This window comes from Schistocerca nitens, chromosome 4 (assembly GCF_023898315.1).
Source record: "Schistocerca nitens isolate TAMUIC-IGC-003100 chromosome 4, iqSchNite1.1, whole genome shotgun sequence".
In the NCBI taxonomy this organism is placed as follows: Eukaryota; Metazoa; Arthropoda; class Insecta; order Orthoptera; family Acrididae; genus Schistocerca; species Schistocerca nitens.
In genome coordinates, this window is record NC_064617.1 from 115,186,497 (window position 1) to 115,193,512 (window position 7,016).

Here is a 7,016-nt window from a genome sequence, read left to right on the forward strand (position 1 = left end):
CGTGTGGTCTGATTAATGCAGGCTTTGACACAATGGCACAGAATTGTAGACTCTAGCCTTACGCAAAGCCAGGTCATCCTCCATAGAACCGAGAAGAGCACATGTCTTTGTAAGTGGCCGGAAGATCGGTTTAGCATAATGTTTCTTTTGGATTCTGGCTAATTTCGACGAAATATTACCGACACCTGGCAGGTACGTCCTGGACTTGAATAGCTCCTTCTCGTCTTGTGCTTGTAAACGGTCACGTTTCTCTTTCCTGTAAGCTGTGCTAACCTGATGTGGAGAATATCCAGTCTCTTTGAATACCGACTGTAAGCATTCCAGCTCCATTGCAAAGCACGCTTGCAAATATAGGTCCGTATGCATGGGCTTGTGGTCAACGGAATGCCCCAAACACCCGTCCACTTTCCGACTGACTAAGACGTCTTCAAACGGTAGACAGCCGCCTTTTCCCAGTTTCATGGTAAATTACATTTTCTCATGGACTGATTTCAGATGCTCTAAGATCGTGGCAGCTCTTAATCGCCATGAGACCACAATCTTGTCACAGCCATGTCATCTACACACGCCATGTAACATGAGCGACTTTCTTGTTAAAATCGACTACCCAAAGTGCATGCGGTTTTCGTGCCTTCGTGCAATCAGCCGCCAACCTCGTCAGTAATTCATAGATTGCGCCGAGTGTGTAAATTTCCGAATGTGCAGTTAACCTATTCTGGCCGAGCTCATTCCTATTACGGAAATGGATCTTCTGCTTTCGTGTCTTCGTAACTCCTATTGTGTTGTTGCTTTGTTTTCGTGGCGCATACGTTTTTTGTCTTTATGGGGTTTCGATACCCCTCCCCCCCCCCCCCCCCAAACTGGGGTGGGCTGACAGCAGCACAATAAGCTGTTCTGCAGCCTACAGAAAGGTTAAAAAACAGAATTAGGAGATCTAATAATAAAAGCAGGCGGTAAAAACGGTGACTGTTAAAAACCGAAACAAGGCGAAAAAGGTGCGAAGAAAATATAAAAACAAAAGGTCGATGATGCTGATGAAAACACATAGTAAGTAGACAGGCACAATTAAAAAACACGGCGACAGTCTGGTTTCCGTTCGCAACAGTTGAAAACACACCTAGCGACAGTATGGTGGCTGGTCACAACACTGACAGGGGACGCACAACACTGAACACTCACTTAAAACAGCACTGTAGAGGCGACACGGCGGCAGATGGTGACTGGGGGAGGACCCGGACCGATGAGGGGGAAAAATGGGGGGAGGAGAGGAAAAGAAAAAAGGGGGAGCCGATGAAGGGAGAGGACATAGGAAAAGGGAGGCAGGGCGCACGCGAGAATGAGTGGGGAAGGCAGTGGAGGGGAAAGCAAAAGGTTCAAATGGTTCACATGGCTCTAAGCACTATGGAACTTAACATCTGAGGTCATCAGTCCCTAGAGTTAGAACTACTTAAACCTAACTAACCTAAAGACATCACACACATGCATGCCCAAGGCAGGATTTTTTTTTTTTTTTTTAATTTTCGTCAGGACAGCGCGAACGCAATCCCGACTACCAAAAATTATGCGCCCGAGGGACGCTCATTTTTTTAAATTTATTTACTTATAAACATAACATCGTTACAACAACAACATGTGAACATAAAAAAATGTAATTGTGAATAGCTGGTCAATATTTCCTTTAAAAACAGAACTAAATAAAAACAATTGAAATGTGTGACAAGTTATTCACAGAGAGCTTTTTGGTAAAAATTCTAAAAAAAGTCAGAATGAGTTGTGAAATGTAAACAAAATTTAAAATAAGTGTATCAAGTAAGAAACTGAGAGAAAATGGAAAACTCAAACGAGAAAGGAGAAACAAAGGGGAGATTTCTAGCAATAGTATTCACTGTAAGTGAAGAGCCCTCTGATATCCGTACAATAACGCAACCGATAAAATGTTGGCAAAATGTTTGCGGTACTGCGGTGAACGGTGTAATAGTTGATGACATTCCCAGGGGTAGGCCATGTACTGCACGGCTTCACTGAGTTGTAACTCAAAAACGGCGAAGGCAGTGTGTCCCAGTAGCCAGGCCACGGCGTTGCACTTCGTTTTTGGGTGCAGTTTAAGGCCAGGAAGGATAATCCACGTTGGTGTCACACCGGAAGGAGCAGTCTGGTTGATAAGCCCCACCATCAATCGGCATAACTCCCATACTCTCCACACGTAGTGGCACTCTATACGGTGGTCTCTGGTGTCAGCTTCTCCACACTGGCTGGATTCGTTCGTCTGGCTGAGGTGAATGTCTGCTAGTCACTGCTTAGTCGGAAAGGTTTAATTGATTCGAACCTGCGACCAGAGCAGCAGTGCGGTTCCAGACTGAAGTGCCTAGAACCACTCGGCCACAACGAAAGCAAAATGACTCGGGGGAGAGAAGGGAGTCAGAGAGAGACTTGTTGTTGTTGTTGTGGTCTTCAGTCCTGAGACTGGTTTGATGCAGCTCTCCATGCTACTCTCTCCTGTGCAAGCTTCTTCATCTCCCAGTACCTACTGCAACCTACATCCTTCTGAATCTGCTTCGTGTATTCATCTCTTGGTCTCCCCCTACGATTTTTACCCTCCACGCTGCCCTCCAATACTAAATTGGTGATCCCTTGATGCCTCAGAACATGTCCTACCAACCGATCCCTTCTTCTGGTCAAGTTGTGCCACAAACTCCTCTTCTCCCCAATCCTATTCAGTACCTCCTCATTAATTATGTGATCTACCCATCTAATCTTCAGCATTCATCTGTAGCACCACATTTCGAAAGCTTCTATTCTCTTCTTGTCCAAACTATTTACTGTCCATGTTTCACTTCCATACATGGCTACACTCCATACAAATACTTTCAGAAATGACTTCCTGACACTTAAATCTATACTCGATATTAACAAATTTCTCTTCTTCAGAAACGCTTTCCTTGCCATTGCCAGTCTACATTTTATATCCTCTCTACTTCGACCATCCTCAGTTATTTTGCTCCCCAAATAGCAAAACTCCTTTACTGCTTTAAGTGTCTCATTTCCTAATCTAATACCCTCAACATCACCCGACTTAATTCGACTACATTCCATTATCCTCGTTTTGCTTTTGTTGATGTTCATCTTATATCCTCCCTTCAAGACACCATCCATTCCGTTCAACTGCTCTTCCAAGTCCTTTGTTGTCTCTGACAGAATTACAATGTCATCGGCGAACCTCAAAGTTTTTATTTCTTCTCCATGGATTTTAATACCTACTCCGAAATTTTCTTTTGTTTCCTTTACTGCTTGCTCAATATACAGATTGAATAACATCGGGGAGAGGCTACAACCCTGTCTCACTCCCTTCCCAACCACTGCTTCCCTTTCATGTCCCTCGACTCATAACTGCCATCAGGTTTCTGTACAAATTGTAAATAGCCTTTCGCTCCCTGTATTTTACCCCTGCCACCTTTAGAATTTGAAAGAGAGTATTCCAGTCAACATTGTCAAAAGCTTTCTCTAAGTCTACAAATGCTAGAAACGTAGGTTTGCCTTTCCTTAATCTTTCTTCTAAGATAAGTCGTAAGGTCAGTATTGCCTCACGTGTTCCAGTATTTCTACGGAATCCAAACTGATCTTCCCCGAGGTCGGCTTCTACTAGTTTTTCCATTCGTCTGTAAAGAATTCGTGTTAGTATTTTGCAGCTGTGGCTTATTAAACTGATTGTTCGGTAATTCTCACATCTGTCAACACCTGCTTTCTTTGGGATTGGAATTATTATATTCTTCTTGAAGTCTGAGGGTATTTCGCCTGTTTCATACATCTTGCTCACCAGATGGTAGAGTTTTGTCAGGACTGGCTCTCCCAAGGCCGTCAGTAGTTCCTATGGAATGTTGTCTACTCCGGGAGCCTTGTTTCGACTCAGGTCTTTCAGTGGTCTGTCAAACTCTTCACGCAGTATCGTATCTCCCATTTCATCTTCATCTACATCCTCTTCCATTTCCATAATATTGTCGTCAAGTACATCGCCCTTGTATAGACCCTCTATATACTCCTTTCACCTTTCTGCTTTCCCTTCTTTGCTTAGAACTGGTTTTCCATCAAAGCTCTTGATATTGATGCAAGTGGTTCTCCTTTCTCCAAAGGTCTCTTTAATTTTCCTATAGGCAGTATCCATCTTACCCCTAGTCAGATACGCTTCTACATCCTTACATTTGTCCTCTAGCCATCCCTGCTTAGCCATTTTGCACTTCCTGTCGATCTCATTTTTGAGACGTTTGTATTCCTTTTTGCCTGCTTCATTTACTGCATTTTTATATTTTCTCCTTTCATCAATTAAATTCAATATTTCTTCAGTTACCCAAGGATTTCTACTAGCCCTCGTCTTTGTACCTACTTGATCCTCTGCTGCCTTCACTACTTCATCCCTAAAAGCTACCCATTCTTCTTCTACTGTATTTCTTTCCCCCATTCCTGTCAATTGTTCCCTTATGCTCTCCCTGAAACTCTGTTCAACCTCTGGTTCTTTCAGTTTGTCCAGGTCCCATCTCCTTAAATTCCCACATTTTTGCAGTTTCTTCAGTTTTAATCTACAGGTCATAACCAATAGATTGTGGTCAGAGTCCAGATCTGCCCCTGGAAATGTCTTACAATTTAAAACCTGGTTCCTAAATCTCTGTCTTACCATTATGTAATCTATCTGATACCTTTTAGTATCTCCAGGGTTCTTCCATGTATACAACCTTCTATCATGATTCTTAAACCAAGTGTTAGCTATGATTAAGTTGTGCTCTGTGCAAAATTCTACCAGGCGGCTTCCTCTTTCATTTCTTAGCCCCAATCCATATTCACCTACTACGTTTCCTTCTCTCCCTTTTCCTACACTCGAATTCCAGTCACCCATGACTATTAAATTTTCGTCTCCCTTCACTATCTGAATAATTTCTTTTATTTCATCATACATTTCTTCAATTTCTTCGTCATCTGCAGAGAGTAGGCGGGGAAAAAACAGGATAGAAGGGGTGGGGGAGGAGAGCGATCCCAGGAGAAGGACAGAGGGAGGGAGGGGGAGGTGAGGAAAATGTAGGAGGCACACAAAAAAGAGTACGCGGAGTGTTCTACCGCAACAGAGACAAAGTATGTAAAAGCAAAAAGGTAATCGTGCGTTATAGAGAAAAAGCCTACCCTATGCATAATTAAGTATGTCAACATGAGGAGCGTTCAATAAGTAATGCGATCCATTTTTTTTTTTTCCTTGAACAATTTCGGTTGAAAAAATGAGGAATTGGTTGTGGGATATCACTGGACACTCCCGCTTCAGCCTCTATAGTTTCACGAAGTTCCGATAGGTGGCAGAACTATACGTAGCCTTCAAAATGGCGTCTGTAGCGGAGGTGCGTCCCAAGAAGGGAGCTGTCATTGTGTTTCTTTCGGCAGAAAACCAGAGCATCACAGATATTGATAGGTGCTTGCAGAATGTCTACACAGAACTGGCAGTCAACAAAAGGACAATGAGCCATTGGGAGAGCCGTCTGTCATCATCGCATCAAGGTCGCGCAAACCTGTCCAATCCCCTGCATGCCGGCCTGCCGCACACAGCCGTGACTCCTGCCGTGTTAGGATGTCGGATCACTATGAAACACCTTTCTGCTCAATTGGACATCTCTGCTGGTAGTGCTGATATACCAGTTGGGATGCTCAAAGGTGTGTCCCCAATGCATTCCTCACCGACTAACCGAAGACCATGAAGAGCAACGAAGGACCATCTGTGCGTAAGTACTTGCTCAGTATGTGGCTGATCGTGACAATCTTTTGTCCAACATAGATTCAGCACTTTAAACCAGAAACAAAGTGGCAATCCATAGAGTGGCGCAACACCACAGCTCTTCCAAAGAAAATGTTCAAAGCCACACCGTCAGCCAGTTAAGTCAGGGCGACGGATGACAGGGAGGTTACTGACGAAGCAAGACATTGGCTCCGATGTCATCCAGTAGAATGGTACCATGCGGGCATACAAGCCCTCCCAGTACGACGGCATAAGGCTGTCGCATTGGACTGAGAGGCAATGGCCTTGCTACAGTGGATACACCGGTTCCCATAGGATCACCGAAGTTAAGCGCTGTCGGGCGTGGTCGGCACTTGGATGGGTGACCATCCAGGCCGCCATGTGCTGTTGCCATTTTTCGGTGTGCACTCAACCTAGTGATGCCAGTTGAAGAACTACTCGACCAAACAGTAGTGGCTTCGGTCAAGAATACCATCATAACGACCGGTGTGCTGACCCCGTACCCCTCCTATCTGCATCCTCCTTGGAGGATGACATGGCTATCGGATGGTCCCTATGGGCCACTTGTAGCCTGTAGACGGAGTGGTTATTGGACTGAAGATACGGTGAAAAAAAGTGAGTTGTGGCCAAAAGTGTGGGGAATAATACGGTTTACTGGAATCCTGAAGAAAACAAACCTGCTTTAGCAAAACACATTTTTTTTTTGTTTTGATAAAGGCGGATCCCACCCAAAAACACATGTATTGTTGAAGCAAATACAGGCAAAAGAGCTTCAACCTGAAGATGATTATCTATTAACACTGCTTGCTCCTACATTTTGTTACTATATTCCGATTCTTCCGTAAAAAGTATAGTCCCTCACAACCCTGTGACGCAGTGAGTTTGTAAAGCACATAACGCACGTCACGAGGCCGTCCCATCTGTCCAGACAGTCCCCACCACTAAGGAAGATACAGCAATAAAATTAATCCTTTAATTTTAATTGCAGATCCGAACTACCAATAAAATTCCGAGCACGTTGGTACCAAACGCAGGCCAGTCGGGTAATTAATTGACAAGTCATCCTCTTAATCACGCATTTAATGCCACTAACGTTCCAGGTCCACAGACAGTACTGAAGTATTGTCTACATAAAGGATCATCGGTTGGAAGGTATAGGATAATTTTGGCATTCCCCGTTTATTTAATATACAAAACGTCCAAGATGGCGTGGCCATCATTTCGGATTGTCGTTGAAGCCAAGCAGTGG

General features: G+C 44.0%; 1 pseudogene; it reads left to right on the forward strand.

The window, feature by feature from the left end:
* The first annotated feature begins 6,042 nt into the window (after positions 1–6,042).
* Positions 6,043–6,160, forward strand: LOC126254083 (5S ribosomal RNA; annotated as a pseudogene).
* Positions 6,161–7,016: the final 856 nt, after the last annotated feature.